At 40.1% G+C, this 17730-nt stretch overlaps 1 pseudogene; it reads right to left on the bottom strand.

Annotated features, from left to right (window-relative positions):
* Positions 1–302: 302 nt before the first annotated feature.
* On the bottom strand, positions 303–747 carry LOC133756935 (ATPase inhibitor, mitochondrial-like; annotated as a pseudogene).
* Positions 748–17730: the final 16983 nt, after the last annotated feature.

Below are 17730 nucleotides of genomic sequence, written 5' to 3'. Positions count from 1 at the left end.
TGGCAGCAGGGAGAGCTTCCCTAAAACAAGAATTATAATTCGAGATTTGAAAGATTAGGAGGCATTCACATATACAAATTATGTAAAGAGAATGAAAATGAGAAAAGGCTGGGGGGTTATAAAGTGCATGGTGAATTTTAAGAACAACAGAATCTATGGAATAGAAACCATTTTTACTCTCAGGATCTCTGCTTTTTAAATTGGCATCTCACTGTGAAACATTTCTGTAATTTATCATGGCATACAAGTATGTTGGATCTCAACATAATTTTTATTTGAAAATTTGAGATTAATGCATGGTATTTTTTTTTCACCGATGACAATTTATTATAACCTGTTAGTAGCACACAGACCAATGTTAATTACACCAGAATTAGTCACACGGAGGTGGGCAATGACACGTGCCATTCTATGGGGAACTGTGTGCACTTAATCATCAGAGTTTAGACTTTTGATCTTCTGCTTGTGCCGCTCAATTCCTTTCTGCAGTCGCTCAGTCTCCTGCTTATGATGAACGATCTCATCTTCATGGTTTCTTCAAGGCTGCCAGTTGTTCTTTAGTCTTCGCTTGGAAGTATTGCTCCTCTTCAGCCTGCTCTCTCTTCCCGAAGGCCCCGCCCGCTTCCCGGATGGAGCCCGCTTTCCCGTGGATATCCTCGGGCTTGTCCCAGACGAAGCCTCGGGTTTGTACGGCCCTCGGCCCCAGGTCCAGAGCCGCGCCCATGCCACCAACGCGGAGCCTGCCATTATCACTATAACGCAGCACCCCGGGCGTCTAATACCATGGTATTTAAGAATGAATGACTTTAAGTGAAAGTACCTTTTTGGGCTATAGTTGCTCCCTAGTTTTGGCCATATTACATGCAAGACCTTTTAGTGTTATTGAGAAGAGCCTGGCTGCCGGATTCGGTCTAGGTTGCCCTCTTCCAGGCCAGCTCTCTGCTGTGGCCCGGGAGTGCAGTGGAGGATGGCCCAAGTGCTTGGGCCCTGCATCCCATGGGAGACCAGGAGAAGCACCTGGCTCCTGCCTTCAGATCAGCGTGGTGCGCCGGCGGCAGCGGCCATTGGTGGGTGAACCAACGGCAAAAGAAGACCTTTCTCTTTGTCTCTCTCTCTCTCACTGTCCACTCTGCCTGTCAACAACATCAACAAAAAGAGCCTGGCTTCCATAGTGATGTTTCCTGCATTCAAATTCCTACTTTCTATTTCTGTAAGTCTTCTGCAAGTTCCTTCTTTGTGCTTAAATTTCTTCATAGGTTAAATGAGGAATACTAATAGTTACCTCATAATATTAGGAGGATTAAATGAAATAAAACAAGATAAATTAATCGGTGTAAAAAAGTGCCTGCCTACAATTTTCCGGAATCACACAGAACATTTGGGGTTAGAAAATCTTGAGGGTGAAACATCTAAGAAATGTATTCAAAACTGTCTGTATGTGTACAACTTATGCTGAACAAAATCAATTCCATTCATCGCCATGCAGGTTGAAGCACCCCATTTTAAAGGAAAAAAAATTGTCAGTAAAGGCTATCTTTGCCAAATTTTGACTGTCTTAATCTAAACATAAATTTGGAACAATTTAGAAAAAGATAGTTGAGGGTTATACTTTGTCCCTGGTACTTAGAACTTTACTAGGCACTTTATTTAATTTTCATGAAGAAGTTTTCAAATGGAATAGAGTTGGAATTCTTTATTTGATCTCCAATAGAGAGCAGCAACACACACACACACACGCACACACACACACGTGCGCACGCACTTGCAGACACTGTGATAACCTTTTTCATTATATTAATGATACATCTCCATCCATCCATCAATCCATTCATCCATCCATCCACCTACCTATCCAAATATCTTCAGCCCAAACATTTTCTCATTTTTGTAAGTATGGTTAGATTGATTTCCTTAATAATTATTCTAAAGAAATGAAAAAGCACATTGTTTTCATAAGTAGGAGACCTAAATCATAATTCAAGCAACCATCTCTATTATCCAGGACTGCAATGAATAGTCAAAGGATATGCCACCAAAATCTAGTACAATGGATTGTATAAAGCTGTCAACACCATAAATTAGCATCTCTGTGCCTGCAGTGAGGAGAGCTTCATTTCTGAGAATTGTGGGAGCAGCATGGTGAATACAAATGGAACATCAAAATAGGAGTCTTTCCTAAAGTTTCAAGGGAAAAGACTGGAAATAAACCCATGCTTTGTAAATGGAGCTGCAAGGGTTTCTCTTTGAAATGTATTAACAAAATTTGGTCTTAAAACTCCACAGAATATTTTATTTTGCCCAAAATAACACATTTGAATTAAGAAACATTATTCCAATGATATCCCAGTAAGTTATTGCAGAACTGTGCCTTCCCCTAAGTAGATTTTCACAACTGATTTTGAATACATAGATTTGCAAAGTCCTGTCTTCCATACAATTGACAACTTGGAATGGCTAGCTAAAGGATCATTCTATGGGGAAGGACTAACATGTAGTAAAAATGTTTTTACCATAGGTTCTTAATGTAGTTGCCATTTCAACATAATACTTAAAAATCACAGTTGGGAAGTTTCAATAGCTCTTACTGACATTCAAATTAAATAAATCTGAAAAATCATTTTATCCACAAAAAGATAAAAAGCCCTGTCACATGTGATCTTGGATAAATTTTGATAACTTCCCTAAGTCTATTTTAAATTTTTTTTTTACCTATAAAACAAAGGGTTTTAATTGCTGTGTTTTAAAACCCTAATTGTGTATTAGAATCACCTAGGGAGCTTTAAAAAGTTATCCTGGCATGGGCTCCACCCAGAGATTATGGTGTAATTGGTTTGTCATCCAGGCAGAGGAAATTGGTTGTACAAGAACCCTGAGAAGTGAAAGTCAATCTATTGCTTTTAGGTTTTAGAAAGCTGATGGTGGCCGACGCAGTGCCACCTATCTACCGCAGCGCGCGGTAGCAGCCATTTGGGAGGCGAACCAACGGAAGGAAGACCTTTCTTTCTGTCTGTCTCTCTCTCTCACTGTCTAACTCTGCCTGTAAAAAAAAAAAACTGATGGTAGCCGGTGGCAAAAGATAATAATTAAAGATAAGGAAAATGACTGGCGCCATGGCTTAACAGGCTAATCCTCTTCCTTGCAGCACCGGCACACCGGGTTCTAGTCCCAGTTGGGGCACCGGTTCTATCCCGGTTGCCCCTCTTCCAGGCCAGCTCTCTGCTATGGCCCGGGAAGGCAGTGGAGGATGGCCCAAGTCCTTGGGCCCTGCACCCGCATGGGAGACCAGGATAAGCACCTGGCTCCTGGCTTCGGATCAGCAGGATGCGCCGGCCGCAGTGACCATTGGAGGGTGAACCAGCGGCAAAAAAGAAGACCTTTCTCTCTGTCTCTCTCTCTCTCACTATCCACTCTGCCTGTCAAAAAAAAAAAAAAAAAAAAAAGATAAGGAAAATGAGTTGAGGGAAGTAGAAGTCCTGTGGAATTTCATAAAAGGAAGTATGGTGTAGATATTTGCATTTTAGATTGATTACTCTGATTGCAAGGAAAATAGATGAAACCAGACAATACTGGGTAGGGAGACCCTAACTAAATGTCATTACAATGTCATTGAGGAAAATGGTAAAAAAAATAGAGGGAAGATAAGATATAGCAAAGGAAACAGAAAAAAAAAGACAACTTATTAGTTCTAAAATCATGGATCACTTCCAGAACGTACCCATACAACCCTTGTGACTCAAGAAGGTGAAGGCATGCAGTGTGAAATAAATGTATGAACAGAAGTTTTCTGGATTTGCACCTGATGTTGGGTATAGGATAATTTTGTTTGCAGAGTTCAGTGCTGTATGTTTTAGGAGCTTCTCTTAAAAACGTTGGCAGGTTCAGGGTGAGTGCCTATCTTCTGAAATGTGAATGGCAAAGCATTCATTTTAAGATTGGGTTGGGCAAAGCATGCCAGCCTGTTTTCTGCCACTGCAGAAATCTGCATTTTCAAGTCTTACACCAGTCTGTTACTGATTGGAACAGTTACATGTTTATATTTCTTTTTCTCTGATGCTTAATGATTCAAGAGAATTCTATTTTACTCAATGCTGTGATCCTTTATGCACATGGAATAGTAAAAGCACAGTGGCATTTGCCAATAGCACAAGTATAAAAATGTGAGATGGGTTTCTGTTTATGATACGGGCACTAAAAGCATTGTGATTGATGAGGAGCTGAAAGTCTTTGTAATGGATGTCATTCTGTCTGGAAGTGCTCAGTAAATCAAATTAGCTTTTCAGATAAAAGATGAACTCTCTTCTTCCCAGATCATCATGTACCATCAAGAAGGAAACACCAAAGCCCTTAAACCAGAAATGGTAAGTAGATCCTTTCAATGCCAAATGCCAGCAACTGTTAGTGATTGCCTGGTGGGATGGAAAAACCTAATGTAGATGTTGATTTGCCTTGCTGTAAGGAAGAAGTGGTGAAATTAAGGAGGTTGGGAACTTAGTGTTCAAAATGAGGACCTGGCCGGCGCCGCGGCTCACTAGGCTAATCCTCTGCCTTGCGGCGCCGGCACACCGGGTTCTAGTCCCCGTCGGGGCGCCGGTTCTGTCCCGGCTGCCCCTCTTCCAGGCCAGCTCTCTGCTGTAGCCAGGGAGTGCAGTGGAGGATGGCTCAAGTGCTTGGGCCCTGCACCCCATGGGAGACCAGGATAGGCACCTGGCTCCTGCCATCGGATCAGCGTGGTGCGCCGGCCGGCCGCAGCGCGCCAGCCGTGGCGGCCATTGGAGGGTGAACCAACGGCAAAAGGAAGACCTTTCTCTCTGTCTCTCTCTCTCACTGTCCACTCTGCCTGTCAAAAATAAAAAATAAATAAATAAATTAAAAAACCCAAAATGAGGACCTATGTATGGGGTGGGGCACTGGATTAGGAGGAAAATATGAAACTGATTTTTTCTATGTGTAACCTCCTCTAGGGGTTTTGTAACAACAAACTTGAATTTTAACATCAATAATATTTTCTTAATTGGATTTAACTCTAAAATATGTAGCTATAAAGCATTTTATATATTAAAGGAACCCAGGTGCAGATTTTTCATGGTTATACGAGAATTAGATGCACAGCAGGACTCAAAGCTGTCCATCTTCCATTGTACATCATTTCCCTTGAAAACTAGAAATGGGTTTTTATAAGGCTTTTTATTCCCTCTGCTTATTTTAAGTTATTTCCAGCTATTTCTTCTCAAGGGCACTAGTGATAAAAAAATTCTTGCTTTAAAAAAATTTATTTCTTTTTATTTGAATGGCACAGTACAGACAGAGAAGAAGAGAGAGAGAAATCTTCCATCCACTGGTTAACTCTTCAAATGGCCACAGTGTCTGGGGCTTGGCCAGGCTGAAGCCTGGAGCCAGGTGTCCTATATGGGTGCAGGGGCCCAAGGACTTGGATCATCCTCCACTGCTTTCGCAGGCACATTAACAGGGAACTGGATCAGAAGTGGGCAGTTAGGACTCAAACTGGCGCTCATATGGATGCTGTCCCCCAAAATTATTAAAATAAATATGAGCTCAACTTAAGAATTGAAAGGAGAGGATACTGACCAGTGTCCAACTCACATGCTGGTCATTTGTGGTTGCCCTTTAAGCCTTTTAGTGGAAACATCTTTCTCTAGCAATATAGCAAGACACAAATGATTCTAGATCTAGAGATTAGAAAATGTGTTGAATAACTAATTGTAAACAGCAAATTAAGAAGTGATACAAACTAAGAAAATCAGAAATATTAATGTAATCTCAGAAATGCTCTCAGAAATTTGTTTTCTTTTGATTCATTAACATTTGTATTAAAATTTAATGGATAGGGCCTGGCGCTGTGGCGCAGTGGGTTAACACCCTGGCTTGAAGCGCTGGCATCCCACATGGATGCCGGTTCAGGATCCGGCTGCTCCACTTCTGAACCAGCACTCTGCTTTGGCCTGGGAAAGCAGTAGAAGATGGCCCAAGTGCTTGGGCCCCTGCACCCGTGTGGGAGACCCAGAAGAAGCTCCTGGCTCCTGGCTTCTGATCGGCTCAGTTCTAGCCATTGCGACTATTTAGGGAGTGAACCAACGGAAGGAAGACCTCTCTCTCTCTCTCTCTATCTATCTCACTCTCTTTCTCTCTGCCTCTCCTCTCTCTGTGTACTCTGACTTTCAAATAAGTAAATAAATCTTTGAAAAAAATTAATGGCTAATTGAACCTCTAGGATGGCTTGTTTCTTTGAAAAAACATGATTGATCCTTTCAGAATTTAGTAGCAGAAGGAAAAGGGGAAAAATTTATTTGGTAGGATGTGGTTCATTAGGAAAAACACATTCTCAAAGTAACATGGGGAAGCTTAACCCTAGTCAGGAAATGTACTTTCCATATTATTCTGTCTAGATTCCTTTTCACCAACAGAGTCATGAATTATGGTTCAGATAGATGACAGTAGTGATAGCAAAAAAAAAGTCTACTCCAAAGTGCTTTCCAAGGGAGGAACGGGCCAGTTGAGGAAGTATGTGACACCCTTTCTTCCTGGTTTGACACTTTTATAACTAAAGTATGAAGAGTGCTGACTAGTGATGTGCCTGTGCTGCTCATGATTGGCATTTGTGAGTGACATCGGGGAGTTGCATACCTTTGGGCTTTCTGAGCATATGACTATAAATTGGACTTTTTGGGCTTGGCTAAAAATATCAGCTCATAATTTATTTATGGCTGTCTTGGGTGGGTACTGGTAGACAGCAGGGCCCTTGACTTCACTCCTGGAGGGGAATTTCATGGCCTCTTCCCTGTTGCTCATGACTATCTTTTTGCACAACAGAAGTACTAAAATATAATTAATATGCCCCATAGTTTTCTTGTATGAGTCCAGAAAAACAAAGAGGAAGGAAGAAGCAATAAGGGAGAAAAAGGAACAGAGTGTAATTACTGAGGATTGCTTTTCGGGAAGATCTTGTAAGTTAACTTTCCATTTTTAGACTCAAACTTCTTAGGCTAATTGGCATTTTTTAAAACTTTTATTTAATAAATATAAATTTCCAAAGTACAACTTTTGGGTTATAGCGGCTTTTTCCCCTCATAACCTCCCTCCCACCCACAACCATCCTATCTCCCACTCCCTCTCCCATCCCATTCTTCATCAAGATTCATTTTCAATTATCTTTATATAGAGAGGATCAACTTAGTATATACTAAGTAAAAATTTCAACGGTTTGTACCCACACAGAAACACAAAGTATAAAGTACTGTTTGAGTACTAGTTATACTGTTAATTCACATATTACAGCACATTAAGGACAGAGATCCTACATGGGGAGTAGGTGCACAGTGACTCCTGTTGTTGATTTAACAATTGACACTCTTATTTATGATGTCAGTAATCACCCGAGGCTCTTGTCATGAGCTGCCAAGGCTATGGAAGCCTCTTGAGTTCGCCAACTTCGATCTTATTTAGACAAGGCTATAGTCAAAGTGGAAGTTCTATCCTCCCTTCAGAGAAAGGTACCTCCTTCAAAGAGCAATGTGAAAAAATAATCTTTGGTTATAGATGTTGTGCGTGGGTGGGAAGAACCATGTATTAACTTTCTGAATTTGTTTTCTTCAATATTTGAGAAACATCTAAAATTATTCCTAATCTGCCTGTGTAAGCATCCCTTAAATAATATACTCAATTCCATCTGAGAAAACGTAATGTTTCTTTTTCAGCTTCTCTAAATTGATGTGATATCAGCTGGTCTGGCTTTCATTTAACTGACAAACACTCCTTCATACCTTGTCAAGATTTGGGTAATGGGGAAGATCTTTACAAGTCATAATAGGAATAAGTGGCACCCATGTAGGAAAAAGGTGGAAAAAGACAGCTGGCTCTGATTAGTTTTTATGCCACATCACACAATGATTCTCTTGTTCCTTTAAGGAAAGCTAGTTAAAATTTTAGAGGCATAAACTCACATAAGACATAATCACTGTCTCCAGTGACACCCAGAGAGTTAGAGATGAGTGCTTTTGCCTATCCCCGGGAAATGTTAATGAGCCACTATGGGTTTCAGAGTCCTAGGAGCCTAGAGGAAAAGCAGCAGGGGTTGTTGAGTTGGTCAAAGATGACAGATCTGTTAGGAAGCCATGACAGAAGCACCAACAACAACAGCAGCTGTTGATCCTCTGACTTCCAAAATATGTCTTCTTTATTATAAACAGGAGCAGGTAATCACATCACTGTAAAGTGGAAACACTGAGCTTCATGTTGCTAGACAGGGAAGGATCCAGAATTCAAACACAGATTTTCCAGGCTGCAAAGCATTTTCAATCCTAGGAAAACTGAAATGTGTTCTGTATAGAGTCCATGTTGCAATACAATGGTTAGCTGATGACTGGAGGCCAATTAATCATTTTGTGACTGTGTTCATCTGGCGGATTTTTTTCACTGGTGCGATTTAGCTAGTTCAACTGTGAGTCAAAAAAGTAAGATGTTGGACTGCATTTTCTCTGTCCTTCAGATATGTCATTTGCAGGTGTCACTCAGAGTGACTATCCCAGGTCAATTTGGGTTAATAATTTTGTTTTTAACTTTGTATTGAAACTGTTCTTTCTAACCCTCTCCTATGAGCTTTATAAAGGCAAGTCTCCTGCAGTGTTTGGAAATATGTTTCAAGTATACCCTTGCCAAGGTTTGATTTGAAATTCTTTTTGAGTCATATTCGTTAGTACAAACATCATATAAAGTAGGTTTATGATGATGACTATAGTCTCAGGATGTTAGTGAGTTAACAGTAAAATACTTAGAAGAGTACCTGGAACATAGCAAGTACCTAATAAATAGTTACATAAACAATACCATTATTACAAGTTTCTGATGATTTTTTAAAAAGATTTATTTATTTATTTGAGAGGCAGAGCTACAGAAAGGCAGAGGCAGAGAGAGAGAGAGAGGTGTTCCATTTGCTGGTTCACTCCCAAGATGGCTGCGATGACTGGAGCTGAGCTGATCCAAAGCCAGGAGCCAGGAGCTCCCCCAATATTAAACTCCAACAATATTGTGAAAGATGACATAAGAACCAGAAGCTCTTTAATATCACAGGTTTTGGACATATTTGCAACCATTTCTCAGCTATGTGACCTTAAACTGAGTTGTGATAAACCCTGTATTTTCAATTTTGAAAGGGGAATGACAGTAACCCTCAGAGGATTATTATTTTATTACTATTATATATTTTACACATATTTTTGATTTACCATATTGTTTAAAAGTAAGCTTTTTATTATTTTAATTTTAATTAGTTTTTTTAAAAAGATTTTACTTGCGAAGTAGAGTTACAGACAGAGAGAAGGAGAGACAGGGAGCAAGGTCTTCCATCTTCTGGTTCACTCCCCAAATGGCCGTTTGGACTGAGCTAAGATGATCCGAAGCCAGGAGCCAGGAGCCAAGAACTTCTGGGTCTCCCACATGGGTATAGGAGCCCAAGTACTTGGGCCATGTTCCTCTGCTTTCCCAGGCCATTAGCAGGAAGCTGGATTGGAAATGGAGCAGTCGGGACATGAACTGGTGCCCATATGGGATGTCAGAGGTGTGGTCTACTATTCCACAGCAACCAGCTCCGATGGGATTATTCTTAAATATGATAATTAAAAAATATACCACAAGTGCCTGACATATAGTAAGCTGTTGTGATTACCAATGGAGCTAGTGGTCTTAGGTGAGTTTCTATACTAGCATTTGTGGCTAATTTCTAAAGTATTGGGACAAGTTTTTTTTTTTTTTTTTTGCCGTTGGTTCACCCTCCAATGGCCGCTGCGGCCAGCGCATTGCGCCGATCCAAAGCCAGGAGCCAGGCGCTTTTCTGGTCTCCCATGCAGGTGCAGGGCCGAAGGACTTGGGCCATCCTCCACTGCCTTCCCGGGCCATAGCAGAGAGCTGGCCTGGAAGAGGGGCAACCGGGATAGAATTCGGTGCCCCAACCAGGACTAGAACCCGGTGTGCCAGCGCCGCAAGGCGGAGGATTAGCCTGTTAAGCCACGGCGCTGGCCACAAGTTTTACCCATACAAAGAATTGCCAGATATCGTATCCATCTTTAATCCAAACTCTTCTTCATCTACTTCTGCATATAATAGAATGAAGGACATCTCTTCCCAAGAATATCCTAACCTCACTTAACTGTGAATGTGTAAGGTAACACCCTTGCTACCTTATGGATGTCATCACCATTGGTAGCACCATTATCACCTCACATCATCTAGGAAACTGTGCTATTCATTCAGGAATTGAACAGGCTGCCTGCAATCCAGATGTGGTTTCTGCGGTCACTATTGGCTGGACCACAATTCGTTGCTCTGAAATGTGTGATAATGTTTTCTTTTCCCTGAATAAATTCATGGACTTGACCAAGATAGTGTGCAATCAAGTTTCATTGTTTTGAAGTATAGTTAATTGTGAGCATTTGGGTATACTTTTTAAATATTACTGCTATTTTATGCATTTGCTTGTTAAGTTCACTCATTATATAAGTCCATGAAAGAAAATAAATATTGAGTTCTACAGAGAAAATTAGTCACTTTGGCAAAAAAGTAGGGGAACCAGTGAAAGAAAAAAAAACATAGATTGTTAAGAAAAATCATAATTTAGTTTAATATTTCTGGTTTTCTTCTAATTTAATATTTATGTCCTAAGGACATGACCATGTTATGACATTGTCAGTGGAATAATGTGGTTTTCTGGTACCAAATTCTGCATTCCACAAAACTAACCACTGATGGAATTAAAAGATCATCTTTTGGCATGAAAGCTGAAGAAAAATATTCAATCACATAGCTTTTTATGCCTAGCATTATCTACTTGCTAAGCTGGAGAATGGGAAGGAAATATTCTTTTCCAAATATTTACTTTTGTGACAATCTGTCTCAATATATATGAAATGAAATGTGTACCTAATGTTACTTGGGGGAAACAAAATGTTGAGAACAAAAATAATTGCAATGGTTTTGTACTTCTGATTACACAGGATAATTCAAATAAAAAATAATAAACCCAAGTAAATAAAATAGCTGTTTTCCCCTATTCTCACTTCTAGCTTTATCTTTTTTCTTGATACCATGAAACCCAAAGTATAAACTAAAAGTTGATTTTGTTTACTATATATACTTTTTTTTTTTTGACAGGCAGAGTTAGACAGAGAGAGAGAGAGAGAGAGAAAGAGAAAGGTCTTCCTTTTTCCGTTAGTTCACCCCCCAAGTGGCCGCTATGGCCAGTGCGTTGTGGCCAGCGTGCTGCGCTGATCCGAAGCCAGGAGCCGGGTGCTTTCTCCTGGTCTCCCATGTGGGTGCAGGGCCCAAGCACTTGGGCCATCCTCCATTGCCTTCCTGGGCCACAGCAGAGAGCTGGACTGGAAGAGGAGCAACCGGGACAGGATCCGGCACCCCAACCGGAACTAGAACCCGGGGTGTCAGTGCCGCAGGTGGAGGATTAGCCTAATGAGCCGTGGCGCCAGCCTACTATATATACTTAATAAATACATGGCTGACTTTTAAATATCAACTATGTTGAGTTATAATATACAATGAAATATATATATTTTTAAATGCATATCTTGTAGGTTTTTGATACATGTAGCTATGTTAGAAGTTATCACCATAATTAAGACACAGAACATTTCTAAATCAATTATCCAAAATAGTACTCTTGTACCTTTCTTTGTCCAATAATTGACCCCTCATCCAGATGTAGATAATCCCAGATCTACTTTCTGTCACTATAAATTAGAATTTTGCTTTCTAACATTTTATGTCAATACAATCACCTTTCATATAATTTTTGTTTTATGCCACATCATGAACTTATAATGGTTTTGAGATTCATCCGTGATGTGTTCAACAATAATTCATTCATATTTTATTGTTGAGTAGTATGGACAGTTGGGTCATTTCCAGCAGTGGCCTATTTGAGTAATGCTACTATGAATGCTCATTTATAAATCTGGGTGTGAGGATGTGTTTTCATTTCTTTTGGGCATTAAGAGTAGAATCATTGAATTGTAAAACATGTGTATTCTTAACTTTGTAAACAACTGTGTTTCTGTATGCAAGTACTTTGCTAAATATTGCAATTTTTTTCAAGTCTAGGGCTTGTCTTTTCATTTTCTAATCGAATTTTATGAAATTGACACTGTTGCTCAGTAGTAGAACCACATTTGTGTGAATTTGTACCTTGGTGGACAGAGGTGATCACTCTTGTGCACCTGTATGGTGGTGCACTAAAAAAAAAAAAAAGAAAGAAAGAGAGAGAGAGAGAGAGAGAAGATGGGAGACTTCAAATTTGGACTGAATTGTAAAGAGCTAGTAGTATATTGAGATGCTGTCATCTATCACAGTGTTGTTCAGGACTGCTTCTGAGAGAATTGTAGGAGAGTCAGCAGTTTTCTTACAACTATTTAGAAAGGCAGAGGGAGTTAGAAAGAGGGAGAGAATGAAGGACAGAGAGAGAAAGGGAGGGAGGGAGGAAAGAGAGAGAGAGAGAGGGAGGGAGGGAGAGAGAGAGAGGGAGGGAGGGAGAGAGAGAGAAGAAAGAATATATATATATATATATATATATATATATATGTTGTGAAAGAAAAAGAAAAAGAGGGGAACATTTATATGAGTACTTTGAAAATTCAAGTAAAATTCCATACCCTTTGTGGACTTCCTTCATTAAAGAGTACAGAAGTTGGCTGAACTTTGAAATGAGGACAATGGGTGTCTCTAATATTGCTGCATGCACCACAACACTGTATTTCAATCAGTGTGTGGAGAGAGTGGTGAAATCCTCTTGGATGTGGCTATGACTGGAAAGAATGAGGGTAGCACACTGTAGAAGGCCACAGCACCCTCAATGTTTATAGCCACCAAATACATCATGTATTGAAAACTGAACCTTGTGAACTTCAGAAAAAGTACTCCATTTTCGATTCAGATTTCAATGTGTGTGCCCATAGTTTTTGCAAAGAAAGGAAAGGAAAGGAACTAAGTTACAAATCACTAGCATTTGGAAACAGGCAGGCAAAAACCAGCTTGACAGGAAACAGTATTGGTATTTAAAATGAGAGTTCATAACCCTGTGAACTAAACGACACGTTTTTGTTTTATCTTACTTTACAGGAGGATACTGAAGCAAAAAGATCATTGATTTTCTTAATGTCAGATTCCTTGTTGGTAGAGAATACACTAAAATTTTTCTCTCTTAATTCCCAGTGCAATATATTTTCTTGTCATCTCTGCTGTCTCACTTTGTACTCATGCCAAATATCTTTTCTAAACCTTGCTTAAATCCATTTTAGCTTTAATAACCCTTGAATAGGTGCAGCATACATTGTAATATTGTATTTAAACAATAAGACTGTAATAAGTCTCTTTTAATGATTGGCATGCATGTTGACCTCTTGAAGTAATCACTTTTCTCAATTGTGAATTTCATTATATCATTCTTTTTTAATATCAGAATTAGAGCATATTTGTTCATTTTTATTGATGTGTTTTAGACAATGTTTCATATTTGTGTGAACTTTGAAGCAGTTCACTCTGGGGATTGCAAGTAATTTTGCTTGAATTTTCAAATATGAGCATCTTGGAATATTATCTATAGTTTTCTATTCCAGTGGACAGTGTGAATAATCATTACATTGAAGGAAGATCATATTTGGAACTAATTTTACTTCAGCTTCTGCTTCTGAAGAGCATGCTTTCACAATTCTTCTGAAAAACAATTTCTTAGTTCTTTAAAACAAAATTATGCTGTAAATAAACTTGAGGGTTAGAATAAAAGCAGAAAGCAAATTATTAGTCTTTAAAAAACTTTGAACATTTATTCAAAGAAATTAACTGCATAAGATGTCTTTGAGGGAGAGATCTGGCAAATTTAAAAATGAACTGTTGTTATTTGATGCTGTTAATTTGTTAAATATGATGATGGCACAGTGTTTCTGTTAAAAATACTTATCTAAAGGTGAACACTTATGTACTTATATTTATCATAAGAGAAAATAAGATTGTAGCAATGTTGATAATTATTAATGTTTGAATGATAGATACATGAGGAAGATCCTTTATACTATTTTTATACTATACTATACTATTCTGTATGTTTGAAGATGTCTACAACACAAAATATTAAAAAAATCAGTGGTGGAAATGGCAGATATGATGTGTAAGATATATTGCAAGACCCCTAAATCAGGCTGCTTTGCCATCGGAGTCTTCCAATAGGGATATAAGGATGGCCTCACCAAGAAACTGACAGTAGAGCAAAGATCTGAAGGAGGTGTTGGAGAGAACCATTTGGATCTCTGGGAAAGAATGTTTCAGACAGAAGTAGCAGCTGGTAAGAGCCCCAGCGAGGGAGTATGTCTGTCATATTCAATGCACAAGAAGTGCAATAGATGAAAAGCAATGTGCAAGTGGTAAAGGAGTAAGAGGTGGTGTCTGAGAGTTAATAGGGATGAGTAGAGAGAAGAGGAAATGGATGCAGGATTATTTCCCACAAAGAATGCATATCCAGATAAAAACGTAAGAAAAAGCAGGCAACAAAATATTAAAATAAGCAAAAGATTTGAAAAAATATTTTATTTAATGAAAGTGGCCAATCAACATATGAAAAAAACTCTAGGCATCAGATACTCATTAAACATCAGAGAAATGAAATTAAAACCACAATGTTGCACCATTACACTCCCACTGTGCAGTAGTTTGAATGTCCCCAGCAAAATTTATGTTGAAATTTAACCCCATTGTGAGGTATTAAGAAGTGGGCCCAGGGACATGTTTTAGTTTGGTGGGTTAAGCTTCCACTTAACCTGCATTCCCTATTGGAATGCCAGTTCAAATCCCAGCTACTCTGCTTCTAATTCAGCTCTCTGCTATACAGCTAGGAAGGAGCAGATGACATCTTATGTGTTTGGTTCCCTGCCATTCATGTGGAGGACTTGAATGGAGGTCCTGGTTCCTGGCTTTGGCCTGTTCTGTCCTTAATGTTGCAGCCATTTGTGAAATGAAACAGCAAATAGAAGATTCTCTCTCTCTCTCTCTCTCTCTCTCTCTCTCTATCTTTCTGTCTCTCCCTCTCTACTCATAACTTTTCCTTTCAAATAAATAAATCTTAAAAAAGAAGAGGGATCTTTAATAGGTGATTAGACACTAAGACCTTTGCTCTTATGAGTATATTAATCACTAATGCATTAAAGAATTAGTTAGTTGGCCTCTGAAAAGGAGGAATATATTCCAAGGAAAGTGGACAAAATTATAAAGGATAAATAAAAATATAATAAAATTTATATTCCCCTCAGTTTTATAGATGTTGTCAATATACCTTATTGAATATTATACAACAGAACATTTTGCAGAGATAATGCCAGTTAAATATTGGCATCATTTTGGGAATAGCAATTCAGTTTAAGGGGAAATGAACATCATATTTTTTTATAAATTTTTTTTTGACAGGCAGAGTTAGACAGTGAGAGAGAAAGACAGAGAAAGGTCTTCCTTCCGTTGGTTCACTCCCCAAATGGCCACTATGGCCGGCGCACTGCGCCGATTGGAAGCTAGGAGTCAGGTGCCCCCTGCTGGTCTCCCATATGGGTGCAGGGCCCAAGGACTTGGGCCATCCTCCACTGCCCTCCCAGAACACAGCAGAGAGTTGGACTGCAAGAGGAGCAACTGGGACAGAACCGGCGCCCCAACCAGGGCTAGAACCCGGAGAGCCGACGCCGCAGACGGAGGATTAGCCTAGTGAACCACGGCGCCGGCCTAAATTTTTTTTTTTTTTTTGACAGGCAGATTTAGACAGTGAGAGAGAGCGACAGAGAAAAAGGTCTTCCTTCCGTTCACCCCCCAAGTAGCCGCTACAGCCAGTGCGCTGTGCCTATCCGAAGCCAGGAGCCAGGTCTCCCATGTGGGCCATCCTCCACTTGGGCCACAGCAGATAGCTGGACTGGAAGAGGAGCAACCAGGACAGAATCCGGTGCCCCAACCCAGACTAGAACCTGGGCTGCCGGCGCCACAGGCAGAGGATTAGCCTAGTGGAGCCACGGCGCCGGCCATCATATTTTAAGTGTAGGCACTTTGAACTCGTTAAAAATCAAAGTTTATTACAGCTTTTTGAAGTAGAAATGAAAATGGCACACAGACATCCTCCAGCCTTTTTTTTTTTTTTTAAAGATTTATTCATTATTATTTATTTGAAAGTCAGAGTTACACAGAGGAGAGGCCGAGAGAGAGAGGTCTTCCATCTGATGGTTCACTCTCCAATTCCACAACAGCCGGAGCTGTGCCGATCTGAAGCCAGGAGCCAGGAGCTTCTTCTGAGTCTTCCACGCGGGCTCAGGGGCCCAAGGCCTTGGGCCATCTTCTGCTGCTTTCCCAAGCCATAGCAGAGAGCTGGATCAGAAATGGAGCAGCCGCGTCTCGAACCGGTGCCCATATGGGATGCCAGCGCTTCAGGCCAGGGCATTAACCCACTGCACCACAGTACCAGCCCCTTCCAGCCTTTTAAAAATTGCCTGTAAAGTAAATATTGATAGCCATAACCCACACAAACAAAAAGCTTGTTGGTGTCTTCAATAATCTTTTCTAAAGAGTAAAAAGTTCTTGAGACAAAACATGACAGAACTGTGGATTAATCCCAGACTCAGAGGTTCCTGATCATTAGTGTGTAGTTTCAGAATTTCAAGCTCTTGTTTAAATCCTTGGCTTGGTCAAGGGTTATAAGGTTTTCCTTGCTCAAAGTGCTGGTTTTCAGTGATTTGAGGGACTTTTACTCTCAGGAGGAAGTTAACTTGCTGCCTTCCTGACATTGTGTTGTTTTTATCTATCCTGTTTGTTATTATCATTGTTTTTTATGTTTTTCTTTCAAACTTTTTTCTCATTTTTCTTTCTTATATATTTTTTGATACCTCTGATTGCTATTGTTTATTTTGTGTCCCACCAAAAGTCATGTTGAAATTTAAATGCCATGTAATATAGCTTGGATATTCCTCACTTCGACTGCTTGGGACCAGGAATGTTTTGGGTTTCAGAGTTGTCCACATTTTGGAATATTTTGATACACATTCCCAGTTGAGCACCCCTAATCCAAAAACCCAAAATTGTCTGCTAGTATGTCTTGATTCCCTTCTAAATATCAGTTTGTCTGGTGGACTTTGGAAGTTCTTTTGAGGAAATTTGGCCCAACTTTCTCACTAGTTTTTCTAATTCTATTTATTTATTTATTTGACAGGTAGAGTTACAGACAGTGAGAGAGACAGAGAGAAAGGTTTTCCTTCCGTTGGTTCACTCCCCAAATGGCCGCTACTGCTGGCACTGTGCCAATCTGAAGCCAGGAGCCTCCTCCCTGTCTCCCATGTGGGTGCAGGGGCCCAAGCACTTGGGCCATCCTCCACTGCCCTCCCAGGCCACAGCAGAGAACTGGACTGGAAGAGGGGCAACCGGGACTAGAACCTGGTGCCCTTATGGGATGCCGGTGCCACAGGCGGAGGATTAACCAAGTGAGCCATGGCGCCAGCCCCAGTTTTTTTAATTCTTAATCTTGACCTGAGGATACATTGACTCCAACCCCAGAGGTAAGGTGAATATGCTGTGGTATTTTCAGCCAGCTGTCTCTGTTGTGGAAGAGGCCCTGCTGGCAGCAGCGCGTTTTAGGAGAAAATTGCCAAGGTTAAATTTATAGGGTGAGGATGGCTCCTCATTTTATATATTTAAGTTTAT

Source organism: Lepus europaeus, chromosome 3 (assembly GCF_033115175.1).
Source record: "Lepus europaeus isolate LE1 chromosome 3, mLepTim1.pri, whole genome shotgun sequence".
Taxonomy (NCBI): domain Eukaryota; kingdom Metazoa; phylum Chordata; class Mammalia; order Lagomorpha; family Leporidae; genus Lepus; species Lepus europaeus.
Note: the sequence above shows the minus strand (reverse complement) of the source record. Positions and strands in the feature narration are given on the sequence as shown.